The sequence below is a fragment of the Rhinolophus ferrumequinum genome, chromosome 11 (genome assembly GCF_004115265.2).
Source record: "Rhinolophus ferrumequinum isolate MPI-CBG mRhiFer1 chromosome 11, mRhiFer1_v1.p, whole genome shotgun sequence".
Classification (NCBI taxonomy): Eukaryota; Metazoa; Chordata; class Mammalia; order Chiroptera; family Rhinolophidae; genus Rhinolophus; species Rhinolophus ferrumequinum.
In genome coordinates, this window is record NC_046294.1 from 19,259,420 (window position 1) to 19,280,045 (window position 20,626).

At 37.1% G+C, this 20,626-nt stretch overlaps 1 protein-coding gene across 8 annotated transcripts in view; it reads left to right on the forward strand.

The window, feature by feature from the left end:
- LRRC4C (leucine rich repeat containing 4C) overlaps nt 1-20,626 on the forward strand; it is a 464,114-nt gene that overhangs the window by 334,333 nt on the left and 109,155 nt on the right. For 2 of the 8 annotated variants that reach the window (XM_033121882.1, XM_033121879.1), the window contains one exon: nt 19,909-19,989. The exons of the other annotated variants lie outside the window; for them this stretch is intronic. The gene's annotated coding sequence lies outside the window, so the exon portion shown is untranslated. The remainder of the gene's footprint in view (nt 1-19,908; nt 19,990-20,626) is intronic. 8 annotated transcript variants of the gene reach the window in all.

A 20,626-nucleotide genomic window follows, 5' to 3' on the forward strand; every position in this document is an offset into this window, starting at 1 on the left:
AAAATCTGTCAAATCTTCCCTTCTCATCCTAAAAGCAAACAAATTATGTTTAGATTTGCCATTGTTCCCACAGCAACTCAATCCACCATGAATTGAGCAGACTCCTGGCAGGAGGATTTTAACGGTTTATTATGTAATAGTTTATGTATCATATAATCCCTCCCTCGAAGGTGGACCCCATGCTGTGTGCCTGAGATGAATTTTATTGATATGTTTTTTTTTCTCTTGCTCCAAACTCTACTGTTCCGATTTTAATTTCTGACAATACATTAGTGCCAAATGGCACCGTTAATGGTGTGAGGAGTTGAGTTTTGCTGAAATATTCAATGCCTGCTGTGTCTATTCTCCAGAAAAGAGAACACTCCAGTCTTCTTCATTGGTTGTGACTTTAGTTGAAGTGTGATTTTTAATTTGAGACACTTTGGGGTTGCAAAAGGAGATCATGGAATATTCAGACTATGGAGGATTTCGGAAGCAGGGCAAACCTGAAGCCCTTTATCAATGTCTAAATTTCAAAGTGATGTTCACTTTGAAAACTGTTTCCCAACATTACGCATATTCTCAAAGCACATTTAAGTTACTTCAACAGGTGCAATAATAAAATGACACTGCAAAGCACGAACGTGAAATACTTGAGGCAAAGTAAAGGGGCAAAGTAATGAGATCACTCATGCCAAAAGGATAATAAAAGACAGACCTACAGAATCTACTCAGGGAAAAAGACATAGGAGCCTATATTTATAGCACAACGGAAGAAACCTCGACAGAATTTGCATAAAGTGCGAGGGGAAATTGGAAGGGGGGAGCATTCATTGTGCTAGAGATGGGAGGAGGTGAGGAAAAGAAGCCAAGGCTTTATTTAAATCTATGTTGCCTTCAAAACAACAGATTTCCCCATTGTTCCAAGAATAAAACACACTTGGACTGCCCTTTTAAATCTGTGGCAGAAGACCCTGACCTTAAGCTATTTAATTTGGTGTTGTGAAGCAATACTGGACAATTTTGTTTTTGTCTCCCTGAAGTAGCCTATTATTAGTCATGCCACATATGTAGTAATGTATGATCTGTGTATGTTTCAAGTGTGTAAATTTCCAAAGAGGTGGGCAAACAGGGGCAGCTGGACGTCGGGAAAAAGATGTGGAAAGTGCCCCCACTCTCCCCTGAACTAGACGGGGAACGAGAACAGACTGTAATAGCAAGCATGATTTATCCTGAAGACCAAAATTTTTCTTCTTAGAAGTTTTGCCCAGGGTGAGTCCTGAGAGGAGAGAAAGAATGATGGTATAGGAGTCTCCATCTGAATTAGGTAGCAGAATTGGTTCTTCAAGGAAAGACTAGATGTATTCATTAGGACAGGAAAAAAAAAGAAAGAAAGAAGGAAAAATGGGAAGAAGGGAAGGATAGAAGGAAGGAAAGAAGGAAGGGAGGGAAGGAGAATGGGAGGGAGAAAATAAACCATTTTATGGTTCAAAGGATGTAAGTCCTTGATATCTAACAGTCAGAGAATTCAGCTTGAAGAAGATGTAAGTAGTTCTTTTTTGGCCCTTATTTTTCTCCCTGAACTGTGTTTTATGGGGTGACTAATGTGAGTGAGTCAGAAGTACAAGTGTCAATGAATTTAAAGTTATTCACCCAGTTAACGTCAAAACGATTTTTTTTAAAGTCACGATTTTGAATTGAGAATAGCTGTAAAAATTCAGAAATGTGGAAAAAAAAAAAACTGCTCAACTCTAAGGGAGTTTAAAGTGTTGGCAAACAACGTGCTTCTAGCAAATAGCTCTGCCTTTTCGTTTTCTGTGCACTGAAGGCAGCGTTCCCTCCCAGACAGGAAAGATCATCCTTTTTGGAGGCACATGGTATGCTCTGTTTTCAAATACTGGTTCTTTCACTTTATTGAGTTGGTAGCTCGCGTTTTATGAGAGTTGACTATATGTCAAGCACAGTTCTAGGTTCTTTACACATAGGTATTCAATAAGAAGTAGACCAAGCTGTTATAATACAGAGATCTAAAGTACAGTGGATCAAGCAAGATCTGGATTTCATTTTTCTCTCACATTAACAACAGAGTGGGGGGGACTAGGCATTTGGGGTGAATTTCTCCACCCCATTCTCCTGGAACCTGGGTTGCTTCTGTGTGGTCGTTCTCCATCCTGTCTGGTTTGATCTTCCTCTGTGTGGCATTGACTCTCCAAAAACATGCCCACCTATGAGAATGTAGGACCAACAGCTTTGTTTACAAATGTGACCCTGAAGCAGCATATGTCCTTGGTGCTCACCTTCCACCCTCAGAATTTCATCACATGAAGAGCTTTCTCTTTCATGGAGGAAAAGGAATCTAAACTCTAGCTGCGTTGTCATGTATTCTGCTAAAATGTAGGGGGCAGGACCACCATCGGGTGATTCCCGGGATTTCTGTTTCTATAGGTTACAAATGACCCCTGAATGGTGACCCCTGAAGTTGGGCAACAGAGCAGCCCTTTTTGGGAGGTACTAAAAGGAAGCAGGGGAGACTGGGTGTGGAGAGAATAGTAAGCAGTGTCTATCACGACATACTAACTTCTTTAACCCTCAAAATAACCAACCGAGTTTATCTTCATTTTTACAGGCAACTCACTCATAAATTTTGTTTAAAATCACTTGTCCATGTCGACAGAAGTGTGAGATCAGACAGTCTTGCACAGAGCTTACGCTCTTAGTAGCTGTTATATTTCTTCTCTGCCACAAAAACTAATGTTGTTGCTACTACTTTAGTAATTAAATGTGGTCAATACATCAATATTATTAGGATCCTACTATATTCAGGGAGCTGTATAGTATCTTGTCTTGGGATTTTTTTGTTTTGTTTTTTGTCTTGTTATTGTTCTTTTTTTTTTTTTTCCCCAGTGGGGAGTTGGGGTGACTGGATTCATTGAGGATAAGTTGCAGATTTCAATCTCTGGCTTAAAAAGGCCCTTTCTTCAGCTTCATCACTGCATGGAATTTTTGTTTCTAGTAGTATGTGGCGATGGTCTCTGTTTTTAAGACATGTTCCCCATAATTGAACCTGACTATTTCAGACCTTTCCCATATCTCATAACTTTTGAAACTCATTTTTTTTTATCACCCAGATTGACTAACTTGCTGAATGTTAGTTAGGCAAGATGAAAGTGGTTTCTAGACTCCTCCAGTAAAGTCGCACATAATTTGCTACCCCACAGAAGAGTGCCCTATGCCACATTCTCCTCAGCACTGGAAGATACATCAACCACAACTAATGGTCTTCCATTCTGATAAAATCTAATCCTAACCCACATGTTTTTGGGGTACTTTATTATGGGAGAAAGACGACTTTCAGTAAACTTTAATTTGTTCTTCTCTTTTACCAGTAACATGTTGTGTTCTTTTAAAAAAATTTGCCTACATAATATTTTTAAAATAAGTATTTCCTTTATGTATTTTGTGTACACATGCATTTTGTATGTTTTTCTGGTTAGTGTTTGGAAAGAGGCAGAATTAATTTTTAAAATTATCTGTGGAGAGAAGAAAGGAGGTAAATGTCAATGGTTGCTTATTAATTCCTATACGTAATCTGGTTACATCAGTGATGGTCTTTGATGCTCATCCCTGTCATTTCTCAGGACAGCTCCTTGGACTAATACTCCTTTTATTTCTGTAGTTCTCTCACCTACATGGGGAATAGGACACTTTGGGGGATGAGTATTGCTAGAGTTGAAGGCTGAAATGCCTCCTGCTTCCCTAAATTCTGGCTCTCACACTCACCTTGTAAGTTGTGAGACCTTGAGCAAGTCACTGAACTTTCTGTCTCTTGGTTACCTCATTTGCAAAACAGAGATAACAAGAGGATGAAACCCAGAGAATTATGAGGATTAAAGAAGTTAATGGATGTAGTAGTATCTGGCACATGGTTAGCAACTGATACAGTTAAGCTATTTATCATCATTTTCTTCATTGTCATCTTTATGGAGACTTGGTTAATAATCATTCTGTTATTCCTGTGGTGATGTATTGGTTGCTAAATATATCGACTTGTTGACGTAGAGAACTTCCACTGTAGCAAGTGAACTATTCCTCTCTGGTTTCTGCTTGATCTGCTTCAATGTAAAATGGACAGAAGCATTTTAAGCAAAGAGTAGTTTGAAGAATCCAGACCATTTTCACTCTTTCTATTCAGAAAAATTTTAGGTTCCAGTCAAATGTATTTATAGGCTTAATTAAAGTTAAGTTTGAACACTCATGATAGAGGGAAAAAAGGTCCTAAAATTGTTGTTTTCCTAATCTGTTTGGTAGCTGAAGTGGTCACAAAATATGATTGAACATATTCTGTATAAAAAGATTTTTGCTTTTTCTAAGAATATGGGAATTGCTCTTAGGGATCTTAAATTCTAATTGGTGCAAAAGACACACATGAAATACATTACATATTAATGTCATATACATATTATTATAATTGGATAATTCAGATTATTACCACTGTCCAAATGTGTATTGAGAAAATTAAGAGACTAATATGAGTTGAACTAATTGGGGAGATTAGGCAGAGATTGTTTGTGGGGTGGATTTTTTATTTCCAAAACTCCCAGCTATGAGTAAGGCAAGTTCTGAGCATTTAGATTAGGTTCAGATCCAAACTTGAGGATCGGAAAGTTTGGTGCTTCACCGTAAAAGATCCCCATTTTATTTGTAGGTAGAGATGACAGATTCATCCAGAGACTATGAAGCATGATACAAATGAAGCACAATGTTCAATTCTGCTATTCTTAGAAGACAAGCACATTGCCGAAATAGTTAACTACACAGAGCAGCTCACTTGGTAATTCCAGAATTCTTGAATTTAATTCTATTACAGAATTAAATACTCTGTTGATAGTCCACCCAGGGCCTGATGTAGCTTTAACAACAAGTTATCTCTACTGGCTTTTCAAAAGTAAGCAAATTGATTTTCACATAGAACAAGAAGTTCAGAGGGGGAGACTTTCTGGGTCATCTCACTGGTTCAGCAGCAGTATCAAGGACAACTATCTCTCCATCATTTTGCTCTACTGTTCTTCACTTGTCACCTTTGTCTTTAGGAAAACTCCTCTTTGGTCACAAGAGATTATGACAGGTGTAAGCACCATATCCAGACATCACATACAACAGGACAAAAATTTTATTCCTTTCTTGAGTCTTTTAAGAATGAGGAAAACTTTCCCAGAAATCTCCACTAAGCCTCTCTTATGTTTTGTTGCCTAGAATTCTTGTCCAACTAAACAGTAGCAAAGGGAATGAGACAACCATAATTGCCTCAATGTGAGTCAAGACCGTTTTTTTAAGGCTGCATGGAGAGCTATATGGAAGATGGTAGATTCCTGAATAAACCTGGGGTTTACTTGGGAACTAGAAAGGAGGGGGATAGGGATACATGTTCTTAGGCTGCAACAATATCTATTACTCTTGACATATAGTAGAATACTGTTATGTTCTTATTTTTATGAAAGAAATAAAAACAGGAGGGAAGGAAGGAAGGAAGGAACGAAGGAATGAAGGAACGAAGGAAGGAAAGAAGGAAAGAAGGGAGAGAGGGAAAGAGGGAGAGTGGAAGGAAAGAAAACACCTGCATGATATGTTTTGTTTACTCTTCACTACGCAGCCAGTAGAATTCTTCTGATTTGTATCTATCAATTCCAGGTATAGCATAATAAACATATCATTGAGCCAAGCATTAGAATCATGTTGTCAGAAACCAATTAGAATTGGGTGGCCACTACTTCTTTCTTGGCAAGGGGTCAACTCATTGCAGTAATGTATTAAATAGCCCTTCAACATAGAAGAGCCAAAAAAGCAATGTCCTTTGGAACTAACACTGAAACAGTACCCAAATTAATGGAAAGTGCCTACACTAATGAAATAAAACATCAGGGCTTTGGCAGGAGGTGATTGGCAGAAACACCCGGTGGCTCGCTACATCTGTCTTCTGAAGACATAAATGAATCCCTCCTTGTAAAAGAGAATGAATGACTGTGGCTGAAGCGAAAGCAGCGGTCTAAAGAAAATGACTTCCTGCCTCCTGCCAGAGTACCCAGGAGCACATTTCTCAGCCTGATATCTTTCTGCCTACTAAATGAAGATCCTGACTGTAAAGATGAGATAGATTCTCTATCTGCAGTCGTGAATACTATATCATTTAATGTTCAGTTAGAGAAGATATGATAAAGGGATATTGTATCTCCGTTCATGATTTGTAAGGATTCAGGAACTTTGGTTGTGTAGCTCATTGATGGGTTGATTTATAAATTTCTTCATTTATTCATTCATTCATTGATTTATTCACTCATACATTCATGCAATTACTTAAGAGCGTCTGCTCTTTTCTAGACACACTTTTGTGCTGGGGTCTGTTCTTTTCTAGACACAGTTTTGTGCTGGGCACATCAAAGTGCAAAGTCCTAGGTTTGGGTCATGTGTAGGGCAGTGAAGGAAATGAAAGGAACCATGCCATGAAATCTACCAAGATCTCCTCTACATAATTCCTTCCTAACACTCCTTCTAAACATGTAGTACTTTTATCATTACCTTTAGTTCCAAGAACAGAAAATGGAGGCATAGACACTAAGTTACCTGTTTAACGTGACTCTAGTTGTTGGTGGTGATCTTGGCTTTGAACCTATGATTAGGTTATCCCAAAGCTGGGATCTTTCCACTATGAATTGGATTGTTTTCTACCCTAATCACAAATTTATCCTGTTCTCTAGATACTCAGATAACTTAACCAACAATTCTCTGTCTCTCCAGAAGGTGTGAATAGGTCCAAACCAGTCCAACATAAGTAAGAGAGGCATACATCTCAAAGTTGAAATCAACTGGTGGTAGTACTAGGAAACTGTACATTCAAGAATATGAGAATTATCCTTAAGAAATGAATCAATGGACTCTGAGTGAGAACCTTCGAGTTTTTCTAGAAGTAATATATATGAGGTTAGTATATTGATGATGTAATATCTAATTTGTCTTGTACAGTACATTTTGGTTGCTCTCTAAAGATTTAGCTATCTCTCAGATAAATTGACAGAACAAATGATCTTGGTATAAATGAGATTTTTACCAAAAATATTTTGTACTTGTATGGCAAGTGATTCCTCATCAAGTACTTTCCAACCCAAGCAACCAAGCATAGGGCAAATTCTACTCTAACACTGTGAGAGTGAAGAGACCGAGGTTCAAAGAGGTCAAGTAGCCTGGAGAAAGTCACACAGCCCGAGAGCAGTTGCACTGAGATTTTTTTCCCCATTGCCTAAACACTCTGTGAGTTAGACATTATTGGACTGAACAAATTACTTTGGATAATATATTTTTTTAAATAGTTCTCTCAGAGATTATAAATAGTGTTTGGGTAGATTTCATGTGCCTAGAGTAAGGAGACAAATACATCAGGGGACTGAGTATTCGTCATCATTACTACGTTGACGCTTCAGAGCAACAGCTAGAATTATCATGAAGGTTTCAGGAAATAGCCAGTGTTTCTCAAATATGCAAGGTTTGCACCCTAGTCAGGGTTTTTGCATTTGTTGTTCCTTCTGCTTGAAATGCTCTGGAGAAGACAGCCTTATGGCACACCCCAGATGGCCCCAGAGTTTGACTCAGATGTCCTTATCAGGGGGTTCTTGCTTGACCACTGATGTAAAAGTATAGTCCTATTCTTCCCTACTTGCTTTTATTCAAAGCATCTAGATACTTAGATATCTTAGTAAATTGAATTTACTCATTTTTTTTCCCCAATTGTCTGTCTCCCCCTCTAGAATGTAAACTCTAAGAGGCAAGACATTTGATTTGTTGTGTTCCCTGGAGCATTCTTCAGTTGCCTAGAATAAGGCATATAGTAGGCATTCAGTGAACGTTGTTGAATATGTAATAAAAAGATGCATCCACGTGCGGACAAGCACCCACATATATACAGAGGGTGCCAAAAAAATGGATATACATTTTAAGAAAGGAAAAAAAAAGTGTATTCAAATTACGCTGATGGTAACCACTTTGAGCACCTCTTGTAATTGCAGAAGTCAAATGTAACTTGTATTCATCTTTTCTTATCAATATATATTGAGTATTAGAATTGTAATAGTTTTTTTTCCTTTCTTAAAATGTGTATACATTTTTTCAGCACCCTCTGGATATATAATTTAAGAAATTGTATGATGTATACTGCACTTGAAACAAGGGAGAGTAATATGGGAAAAAAGGGAAAATGATATATCACAACACAATATTATTATGAAACATTGATCTGTGATTTCCTTTGTTTGTTAGCCTGGAAAATAAGGATTATTGATTCTTGCTCACGGGGCTCTCTTCAGAGAAGTGATGGAAATGAGTAGTAGGTGGCTTCCCATCCAACTTTTCCTTCTTCTTACTCCCCAATCCGTGGCATTTTCTGTGCTTCATTCAGACCCTCAGTTCCCTTATGCTCCTCCCCTAACAGTCATCAAAGGCTGCTTTCAAGTCTTTATTCTAACTAAAGTGTAAATGACTAACATCGTTATGTTTTACCAGCCCTATCATCCTTTTAGTAGGAGTTAGGATAAAAAGATGAACATTTGTTCTGGTTGTTTGGAGCTTTGTTTGGGAGCTTTGTTTGGCAGTTTAAGACTTAACAGTTTGGGGTTTAGCAGCATTGACACTTATATCTGGGAACACAACCAGGATCCAAGTGTTAGCTGCAAAGAGACAAAGAAAATCAGAGAAGATTGGGACCGGAATTAGGCTTGTTCGCCAGACAGCTGTTTTCTCTACCGTAAAGATAAGATCTAGAGAGATTGAATTCATTCCACAGTATGGTAATCTGCTTTCAGGATTGACTAGAGGAATCAAGGACATCATTTATTACCGTAAATAGTTGTAAGTCGGAGTAAACGACAGTGTAAAGGGTACCTCAGAACAATAATGCAGCCGTTACGCACTTTATAGTTGTGAACTCATTTACTTCTTAGAACAACACAGTAAGATGTTTCATTGTCATTCCATTTTACAGCTGAGAAATCTGAGCCTGAGAAAGGGTAGACGACTCATATAAGGACCTCAGCTGTTTTATGTCAGAGCTGGGATCTGAACCCAAGGCAGTGGGCAGCTACTGGGCTATAGTGCATCTTGAGGGTTGAGTTTCATCATCCATCCATCCATTTATTCCCATCCCTTACTAAGAACAAGCCACGTTTGCCCTAATCCTTTGAAGAGAACGAAGAGCAGGACAACGTAAGTCATTTACATAGTTAGTTTCATTTAATCATCATGAGAATTTTTTAAGACAGACAACTTGGTATTCTTATTTTATCGGTAACTGAGACTCAGAGAGATGAAATAACAAGTCTTACATCCCTCACCTAGAAAGTATCGTATCTGGGATGCAAACTAAGATTTATCTGATTCTATACCAACCCTACACACCAATTGGTTTCTTTGCTTGGTATTTAGCCCAAAACTCTAAGTAAACTAGCAAATAAACTGGTTTCTAATAATGCCTTTATAAAATCAAACATATTCTAGAGACTTAAAATCTTTTACAGCTCCTGTTGAATTTACTAGTCCAGAAGTAGCCTTAGATATTTGGACACAAAACATAGGTCGAGAATCTAGGTAAAGGATAACTTTGGAATTAAGCACAGAATGCTTCTGCAACCGTAATAAACATATTTAGGAATTGCTACTATCTGTATAAATGCCAAGAGGCATTTTATACATTTGAGGAGTAGGTGAAATTTCTTCTGATCCAAAATCCGTTTCTCTCCAGTGTCACAAACATCTCCAATATTTCACCGAGACACCATTACTATGTTTTTGCAAACACTTCATTTAGTACCAGAGAGGCACTTAAGGTATGGGAAGAGGAGTCTAACATTTCCTGTTTATGAAAAAGAAAGTACTTATGTTTTGTATAACGATATGTCTATATGAAAGTGCTTTTAGTAAAACATACTATTTATATAAATGAACATAAAACATGCTGCATATTTTAATATATGGATTACATAATACTTTTGATTGCTTCACTTTCATTTCTCATATGTTCTCTACTGCAGCAAGACAGGAGTTTCCCATTGCGTGTATTAAAGGTCATAGGGACATGTAGAATCGATCCTAGGCCCGCATTTATAAGCTGGGCCATTTTATCTTTGCCATCCTGTGGGTTTCAAGCCATCTCTGCTCCACATAGCAACCCTGTTTGGAAGAAAAATGTAGTAAATATTTTCAGAAAGGACCTTTTATTTTTTGTATCTTTTCTTGGAAACCTAAATCAATACTTGACCTTTTCACACCCCTATCAGGATAAAATGGAGTCTTTCTGTGCTGACTTGGAACTTTAAAGCCTGTGGTTAAGATCCATTTGTCTTGAGAACTCTCTGTTCTTTGAGTTGCTGTGTGTGTGTGTGTGTGTGTGTGTGTGTGTGTGCATTTGCTTGAAATGATTGGCAGTAACACCACAATCACAAGAAAAGAATAATATTTTACACAATGCTTTCTTTCACCTGTATCATTTCATTTCAATCCTCTGTTTCCATGAAATAGATAGGATGCATAGATGACAGATAGATATGTGATGGATGATAAATAGATAGATAGATAAATACATAAAAAGATAATAGGTCAAATATAGTTATAAATTATTAATTGAAGCGCAGAGAACCTAAGTCCATGTAGCTGATTAGGAGCAATGTTCAGATGCCAAACAAGCCTCCTAACGTTTAACTCCAAAGGGGGTTAACTCCCAAGATGCATCTACAAAGGGCCCAGATAAGCATGTCATCTCTGTTGTGTCACAGTACAAAACGCTGCAGGAGAACAGCAGAAAATGACTTGTTTGTCAAAGCACCCTAAGGACAAAAATCTGTGTAAGTCATGCCATATAAGCTATTTTATACATCATGACTGTGTAAGTCATGGTGTATAAGCTATTTTAAATTAACATATGGGTACCCAGGAATTTCTTTACATTGAAATCAGAGAAAAGGAGACCCATGGGTGTAAAATGAGGTGAAAGTGCTGTTCTTTTGTTTGTTTGTTTCTTATCTGAGGTATACATGCCCCTTAACCTCTGAATTGAATGGTTCAACAAAGGCATATTCCTTTACATTTCAGTGACTGTTATTTTGTTTCTGCATGCCTTTGGGGCATGAGGCTGAGGGCAGTCCAGGGAGTGGGGAACTTTGGAAATATCTCTGGCTGTAGGTATGAGTCTGAATGTGTCTCATATGTGGAGGAGAAGTGGATGTCAAAGAATCCGCTGTGGACTCTGAGGTACTTGCTGGCTGTATCAGAGAAGGAACTTGGGGTGAATTTTGCTTCACCCACTGAGGAGTTAAATGACATCATACACTTCCTTACTTGTCCTAGTATTTACTTACTTCCTCTTTATATTAGCAAGAATAATCGCTATCTCACAGTATTATCATGAGAAGTATAATTGATGTATCTATAAAACCAACAAGAAGCATCCAATAAAATGTGGCCAATGAAACTACGGTCTTCTCTCGTTGACAGGATAGCATGCATACTGGTTCTGAATGACCTCCTTTCTGACTGCTGAGCAGGAGGAGCTGGTCTTGTTTTTGCACTTCTTTCTTGCAAAAATTACTTAGACGTATCAAATGCACTGTTACTGCTTGCAGTATCCCAATGAGAATAACAGATTTTCGTGGATTTTAAACTAGCTAAACCTGAAAAGACAAATCAATCTCATTTTTCAAACTGTAATTAAAACCTCAGCGCAGGAAATAAATGAAGATATACAGGGCCAGTTCCCTCCTGAGGTGAGAAAAAGTCTCTCATCACAAGTTGGTATTAAGATCACAATGGTTCTGGCTTTCAGTTCAAATAGATGGCTAACTAGTCTGCAGAAATAAGCAAAGTCAGATGACTTGAAATTGTTCTGCACTAAATTAGGGTGAGACGAACATCTTATCAGGAAGAAAGGTGATATCATACTGTCCGTGCTTCTTTATTTAATCAAGTCCTTCTTATTTTGAAATTTCAAAATAAGCATCACTTTTTTTCATGAATGAGTCTTTGAGGAAAAAAAGCTAGAGATTCACTGCATATTTTAGTGAACAGAGCATTTTAGGTATAATATAGTTAGAGAGATCAGATTACTTTTATCCAGTTTTTCCGAATGCTCTTTTCCAGGAAAGGTCATTTTGTCTGTGTGTGTGTGTGGGTACATATTTACAATATATTTCATACATATACTTATAAATATAATTTGACTTAATTTTTGATTTCTTAATACAGAGAGAAAAATATTGTTTTCACTCTGATATCCAATGACTTTTGATCTCACATTATTTGGAACCAGACTATAATTTAGCAGTCACTTTTGTTTCACTTATAAAGTGTGAATTCAGTGTATTTTATAGTACACTATGTAGGTATTAGGAAATGAGACTAGTTTAATTCAAACCAAAAGATATTCATTAACTGTTTGCTATGAATCTGATCCTCCTGGGTATGTCGGATGAAAAAAAAGCAGACTTCCTGCATCTGTGGTTCCCATGAACTAAAGTAGTGGTTGTTAACTGGGGGTGATATTGCCCTCCCCTCGGGATATTTGACAATATCTATAGACATAACTTGGTTGTAACTGAAGGGGGCATGTTATTGGCATCCAGTGGGTAGATACCCGAGTTTTGCTAACACACAGAACAGCACTAATGAGAATACAACTATAGAGCCCACGACAGTCAGTAATGCTGGTTTCAAAATCCTGGTCTATAGGGTTTTTAGACCATATGGTTTTTAGACCATAGAAAAACATATAACCCATTGTGATAAATGCTACTTCAGGTACATGATTGAAGTGCTGGGGCAACTCAAAAGTGGGAGAACTGGGAGTAGGTAAGTGTTGAAAACAGCTTTGTGGAAGAAGTGTCATTGGGCCTTGGCCCAGAAGCATGAAACGGGGTTAGCCAGGCAAGGACGGAATGAGAAGGCAGAGAGCATTCTGGGCAGAGGTGCAGGGATGATCAAAGCATGGGAAACGAGTCATGCACAAGGGTGTCACTGTACACAGTGACCACAGAGGCAGACTTCCATTCGTGACTATATACAAATCAGTTCAATGACACAACTCCATATGTGAGGGTTTTTTGTTTTTTTTCTTGTGTTTTTTTTTTAATTCATTTGTTTGTTTTGTTTTTTAATGTGAACTTCAAGCTTCATATGTAAAACCTCCTAAGAAAAGAGATAGAAAATTATGTTCTACTAACAGGAGGAATCTTTCTAGGCTCCCTGGCTTCCGTTTTCCCTCCCTCGTGCCCTCAGTGTGTCTACAGATAGACTGCTAATTCTTCTTTTGTTCCAAACCTTTCTAGAACTGGAACTCGGAGAACAGACTTTACACAGCTTAGAACCATTTGCGAGATAGCATAACCCCCATATCTGGACAACTCAGAATATTAAGGCCTTCAAAGGGCTGTCTGATCGAAAAACAAACAAACAAACAAACAAACAAAAGCAAAACAGTAACTAAGTCAGCATATCCTTAATACTGCTGATGGTACCCTGCAGTGGCCCAGCATGTGGACTCTGGGAGTCCCACCTCAACAACTTACTCATTGTCTGACTTTGGAGAGGTGGTAGAATCTCTTTTTGCTTCCATTTTCTTCCATTTTGTATATTATAGGAGTATTCTAAGATTAAATACCATAGCAGTTATAACCTGACAGGTAGAAAATACTCAGTATTAGTTCCTTTCACTTTCCCCTTTGTGGTGTGAAAGCATGGGGACTTGTTTAAAGACACTATAAGCAAGATTCTGGTCTTCCTGGTGGGCAGGAAAGACACTGCCAAGGACAGCTTTCTAAGAGGAAATGCTAAATGCTGTGGGCAGATAATGAGGTGATTTAAGAACCATTCAATGAACAAAATAAAACTAGTGTGGTATACTCAGAGGGTGCCCTGAAGGTGTCTTTTGAAACGTTGATGCTGATGGCACACACAGTGAATTAAAAAGGTCCATATTTAAATTAATAAGAGAGAGAGGGAAGGGGGGAGTGGGAGGGAGGGTGGGGAGAGAGAGAGAGAGATAGAGAGAAGAAAGAAGGAATTATAGGATGGATGGAGGGTAAGGTTGAAAGCAACCAAGATTAGTTTAGATTATAGAGAAATTCAATCTTTTGAGTGATTAAAAAACAACCATAAACTCCACCTGGGGAAACCACTTTATTTCCTGCTGAGGAGTTGATATTATCTCTCTTTGCTGTTGTGTCTGAACTTGCTCAGGTTCCTGATAAGTCATGGCAGGAATAATAAATTATTATTTTCTTCTCTCTCTCTCTCTCTCTCTCTCTCTCTCTATATATATATATATATATATATATATATATATATATATATATATATATCTCACATGTATACCTTTTATTTCTAATGTTTATGTTTTATTTAAAATTTTTATTGAATAGAGAACCTTCCAAAAGATGGAAATGAAACTGTGATATTCCTACTTATAACCTCTTATGTAAATAGTGATTTGAGGCTTCACACCGGAATTATTAAAAAAAAAAAAAAAGATATATGTCAGTTTCTTTTAGTTTGTGTCTTTCCCTCTGATACAAACATTACAGGTGAGGGAAACCTCATGCCTCTGTTCATATTTCTCCTACTAATATGAGACGAGATGACTTTCATAACAGTTAAGTTAGAAGATGGAATCTGTTATATATGTCATCCTACAGAAGCATCTCAATGAGATGCCAGAGTTGTCATTTTTCACAACCCTTTATCACCATGGAGATGAAGTACTAAATCAAAAGTCCACAGTTAACCAACTACAAGGTAGTATTGAATATTTGAAATCTCGAAAAACTGTGTTTCATTGTCTTTGTCTTTTTTTCCCTAACCATTGATTAAAGAGTTAGGAATTTCCTAACTTAACAATCTCTGTGATGTACATGAGAATTTTAATATAAATTAACAGTTTCCACATATCTAAAGTAGAATTTATCATTGTAATATAATAATTAAAAGAATAATATCTGTAAACTATAATGCTTATATTGAACACTCGCAGTAGTATTTTATTTAATAATGAAAACAACCCTGTAAAGGGATGGTATTTTCCACATTCTACGAAATGAGGAAAATAATCCTTAGAATACTCGGAGATTAAAATGTGATTGAATTCATGCAGTCAGAGAGGGTGATAAAATCGATTTGATTGTTCAAATCTGCAATTTTTAAAAATGAAATACTATAAATTGAAATGGAATGGAGTAAGATAGGATAGGAAAGGATAAGATGGATAGGATAGGATAGGATAGGGTAGGATAGGATAGCAGAGCATAGCATAGCATAGCATAGGACAGGACAGGATAGAAAAGAAAATAAGTTTTAGAGTGTATCATGTGTTGTAAGGTTTGGTGAAACATTCCTTTCAGTTTTGGGAGTGGCAAAGACGATGCAGAGAGATCTGAGGGTGGATGGGGATGAAAGAGGGAGAAAGAGGTGTTGCACTGCATAATAGATGTCTCACTCAGAGACAGTGAACAAAAACTGAAAAGACAGTGAACAAAAACTGGAGCAACTGCACTAAAGAATACTGTACCTAACTCCACCTCCTTATTGCTATTACACAGTCCAAACAAAATCAATGTAATTTTCTTATTATCCGTGTTCCTAGTTGGCTTTTGTAATAATTAAAGATCTGAAAGAATGAACAGTGTGCAGCATCTCAGCCAATTCCACTGGGTTATAAATGGATAGATAGAAGACTGACCAACCTGACACCCCAATCCAAGAAGGGAGTACAACATGGGCATCCTTCTACTGTTAGATGCTGTACTTTTCATTCCTTTTCTTTCTTTTTTCTCGTAGGAGTTGAGGATTAAATAAATGAAGCATCAGAAATAATAAGTCATAGGCTGTCCATAGCTACTCATTGACTGGTATACCTGTAACACATGTGGGTCTTTCCATTGCAATCAAATTACAATAGTGGCTATTTACTACATACCTCTTTGGTAAAAGACTATACTCAGGTATAAGCTATGCTTCTTATTGTCTTGAGCTGCTAATATCAATGAGAAAAACATTTATTAATAATATAGTACTATATGTAAACCACAGGTTGAAAAATTAAGAGGTTTTTCAAGTGAAATGTACTGTTTATTATATTGTTCAGAGGAGGGAGAGGGAACTTCAACTTAGGTGAGAATTCAGTAAGGGAATTATGGAATACCCTTCTTCGGAGGTTTCAGGATATGCCAAGATTAATGAATATCTGGTCAGTTCTGAGAAGCTTAATGGGTTAACAGGTGAAAAATCAGGAATGTCACAACAAAAGTTACAAAGTAGCTGAAGAATAAACTGCTCAACTGCTAAATGATTCTTTAAGGTACTATTGATATTATAATACAATGTTGGCTAGTTGTTCATAAGCTATTAATGAGAAAAAGTAGTTAGTCCAATAAGTATGTGTTAGGTGCATTGGCAACTCCAATGTCTCTAGTGTAATATAAATGATAATAATAAATAACTTTAAGGTCATATTTTACCTCTTCCTTGATGCCTACTCAGATGCTCAGTCCACACTGAGCTTTCTTTTTTAAGACTCTCTCTACCATATAAATTGCTGCATTATAGTAAGCACTTAAATGTCATCCTGACTTTTAAAAACACATTTCTTGTTTGTACATCTCAGCCAACTACTTAACTAGATTGTAAACTTCTAGCTGTTCTTGGATTTTTTTTTTTTTTTATAATCACATCCCACTTCTTGGCACATGGTACATGATGAATTCAGATTTGATGATTGGTTAGTAGATACAGGTGTTTTTTGTTTTTTTTTTTTAATATGGTTAGGAAATCATTAAATTTACTCTTGTCAAATTCTCTTGCTTTCTAATGGTATTAACTACATTCTGTTAATTACTATAATTATTTATACACTTGGTACATTCCCAACTAGCTTTTAAAATGGTGTGGCAGATAGCAGCTCTTACTTATATTAATCTTAGCACACTGTCCCGAACATAGTCCCTGCACTAAATAGATATCAAATGAATAGTTGTCAAATAGCAATTGCATGAATTTTAAAAATAAGCATGCTATTTATAGGAAGCCAAGTACAGAATGAAGACATGGAGGGTTCTCAGTAAACATGAGCTGAATGAATAAACGAATCATGAATTCTAACTTTTGCCATTAAGTAGTTGTGAGACATGGTCAAATCCCTTCTCATTTTGGGGACTCGGTTTTCTCACCAATAATATCAGGTATTTTGATTTGTAGGATGAAGATTGAGGTAGTTTCTTAGCCAATGATTAAAGTGCCTTTGCTTATTCTGGACCTAAAATAGTCTTTTAAAAAGGAACTCCACTGGTAACATTGTTTGAAAAGTATTGATATAAATTACAGTGTGGAATTTTGTCTTTCTCAAACCAGTTTGCATATGCACCATTTAAAATCCATCTTGCTATTATAACATTACCATACAAGAAATGGACAAGAGGTCTGCTATTCCAGAAGCCCCATTCAAATAAATTTGACATCGATTTCATAGGAATATTGGAGACAGTATTAATTAATTGCAAAGGCATATGACATTTCTTTCACTACAGCAAGAAATGTATGTTCATTTGTCATGCATACAATGAGCTTCAAAGAATCATAATATTTTTTTAACATACTGGAATAAAATATATCATTGCTTTCTCTTTTCCTCACTCCATATTCTCTTTTTAGTTAAAAAAACCACATGCTGAAAACATGTTATTGAATTCCTTTTTTGATGAAGCAATTCATGGAAGAGGGTTTGGGATTGTTTCCCTCTCCCCAAACAATTTAGGTTGGCAGGTTGGAAGATAAAATGTTGCTGCTTCGATTGATCTATTGGAATATAAAAATAGCTATTGATTGGGGTTTATTAGACTCTAAAATCAAAGGAACTGAGCATGAGGCCTTCATCTTTGGCTTAGTTTTAATCACAATAATAATGGTAGTAAATAATAGTAGTAGTAGTAATAATAATAATATAATTAAGAACTCTAATTTTATTTGTTGCTTACTAATGCAACACAGTGAATTAAATCCTTTAAATATATAATCGAATGTATTCCTCACGATAAGGCTCTGTGACAGGTTCCATTACAATAGGAAAAGAAAACGAGCACCTTTCCCAAGGTTAATAGTATGTGGTGAATCAAGATTCAATGAATTTATAATCTAATAGGAATGAAAGTAAAAGGACACACATACATTCCACACAAGATAGAATATAATGAGTGCTAGAAGAGACACATACAAGTATAATTTTCTCTAAGATTGTTCATCTGTGAATTGGTTGATTCATCTATTTGTATAGCTGTACTCTCAATGTCCACAGTATTACTTTTGTCCACAATTCCAGGGCTGGAGGATCCGTAGAGTTTCTCCAGTACTTTCATCCGTTGCCAGAATCCCTTTCTGTAGCATCCCTGAGAGCTGATCACAGAACCCTGTTGCTGAGTACCTTCAGCAATAAACACACTCCCTATAGTCAGATAATATCTGCTTCTTGATTCCTGTAGATGGGAGTTGAGACGAACTTGGTTTCCCTGTCCTTCCATTCTCGGTTTAGCTTAATATAGCCAATTATAAAAACGTATGATCATCCTTTTTCTTTTTTCAACAAGCTAGCCCTTCTTTGAGGGCATGATTTGGCTCCATTCTATCTCCCCGTTTCTTCTTTTAGGGTTAACATTGCAGAGTGTCTCTGGGGTTAAACATGATGTAAATGTATAAAGAGATAAGGAGAGTGCCTTACACATAATGAGCACCCCATAAATAATAGATGATAATAACCACGATACTACGAACACTTGTGATTTAGTTGATTGGACATTGTAGAATTATTCCCCTCCTGGTTCATCATATTTTGTATACAATTATTTAGATATAGATACTGGCTTTCCTTAAATATGTTATAGCTAACAGAACAAAATGCTTCAGGTTCACTTGTGTATATCATTAAAATGAGCCCAATCAATTAAATTCTGGTTTAATGTTTGACTTAATTGAAAGAGACTTTATGCCTCGTTGAGTCATGTATTTAAAAATTCTTTTAAAAACCTATACTATCGTCTAACTTTCTGATTGCTCATTAGAAAATAGTAATACTGAAAAGAAGAAAAAGAGAAACATGGAAACACTTTAAATAAAGAGAAGCCATTTCAAAGATACTACCCTACATAAGCATGAGGAATGGAAGATAAATACATGTAGTAAAAGCATGAACAATGACCATGGCAGGTCCTGCATTCAAAGGCTGAAGCCTTCTTTTTTAATAAACATACCGACTCTTTGTTTATTAACTTAATAAAATTGTAACAATATATAAAAGTTTCAATACAGACAGGCCAGACAGCTCATTTAAAAAGTAGCTAAAATAGTCAGCTTCCTGGAGCCTGGAGTCGCTTTTGACGTTGATTTTGAATGACTTGTCCAGACGGGGAGTCTTCCAGGAGGAAATGCATCTTTGTCTGGGGTTACGTCAAGGGCTGGACGCCCAGGGCTCCAGTGAACCTTGAGGGGAAGTCCCTGAGGCAGAGTCCAGACGGAGGAAGTCACCAGATGCTCAGAAGAGGGAGGAGATTTACCATCGCTTGGGACTGATTTTTAGTTGCAACACTTTTCAGGCATAGTGTCCCAACAACCGTTCTCTCCTGGTTTGCTTGTCTGTGGTGGGCTCCAGCCACCTATACAATTCTGAAGCCCCAAACTGAGATACAGTATCAACAAGTTGGAACACCGGGAGTGCCAAGTGCCATTTAAGTAGCATTTCATCTTCTTGTATGTTGCTTTTGGAGGGGGAATGTTCTAGGATGTGGCTTCGAGTAAGGCAGGATGATGGCATTTTCTGGCTGTATGGAATCTTACATCATCTAGTCCAATCACCTCATTTTGCAGATCATGAAACTGAGGCTGAGAGAGAGGGGACTTGCCCAGAGTTACTCAGCTAGTCAGTGACAGACAACAGTGGATCTTGTGGTAAGTTGTGTGGCCTCTTTGGGCTTCTGTTTCCAAATCTCTAAAATGGAAATGAGGGCTCTCTAAACTTCCTACTGTGGTAGTCTACCTATGTGATGTTTAATGTTAGACTCCTGGCTTCTAGTGTGATTTCCATTCTGCAATCATCAAGAGCCTTTATAAAAATGATACTTTTATATACATACCAGTTCAGACAATTAAGTTCATGAACTTGTTGCAACAATGTTGCTAACCTATTTTGATATCAGAGGGATTATTCATTATGAATTTGTACCAACTGGACAAACAGTTAACCAAGTTGACTATTTGGAAATGCTGAAAGGCTGCATGAACAAGTTAGACGACCTGAACTTTTCACCAATAATTCATGGCTCTTGCATCATGACAATGCACCAGCTCACACAGCACTGTCTGTGAGGGAGTTTTTAGCCAGTAAACCAATAACTTTATTGGAACACCCTCCCTACTCACCTGATCTGGCCCCCGATGATTTCTTTCTTTACCTGAAGATAAAGGAACCATTGAAAGGATGGTATTTTGATGACATTCAGAACATCAAGGGAAATACAACGACAGCTCTGATGGCCATTCCAGAAAAAGAGTTCCAAAATTGCTTTGAAGGGTGGACTAGGCGCTG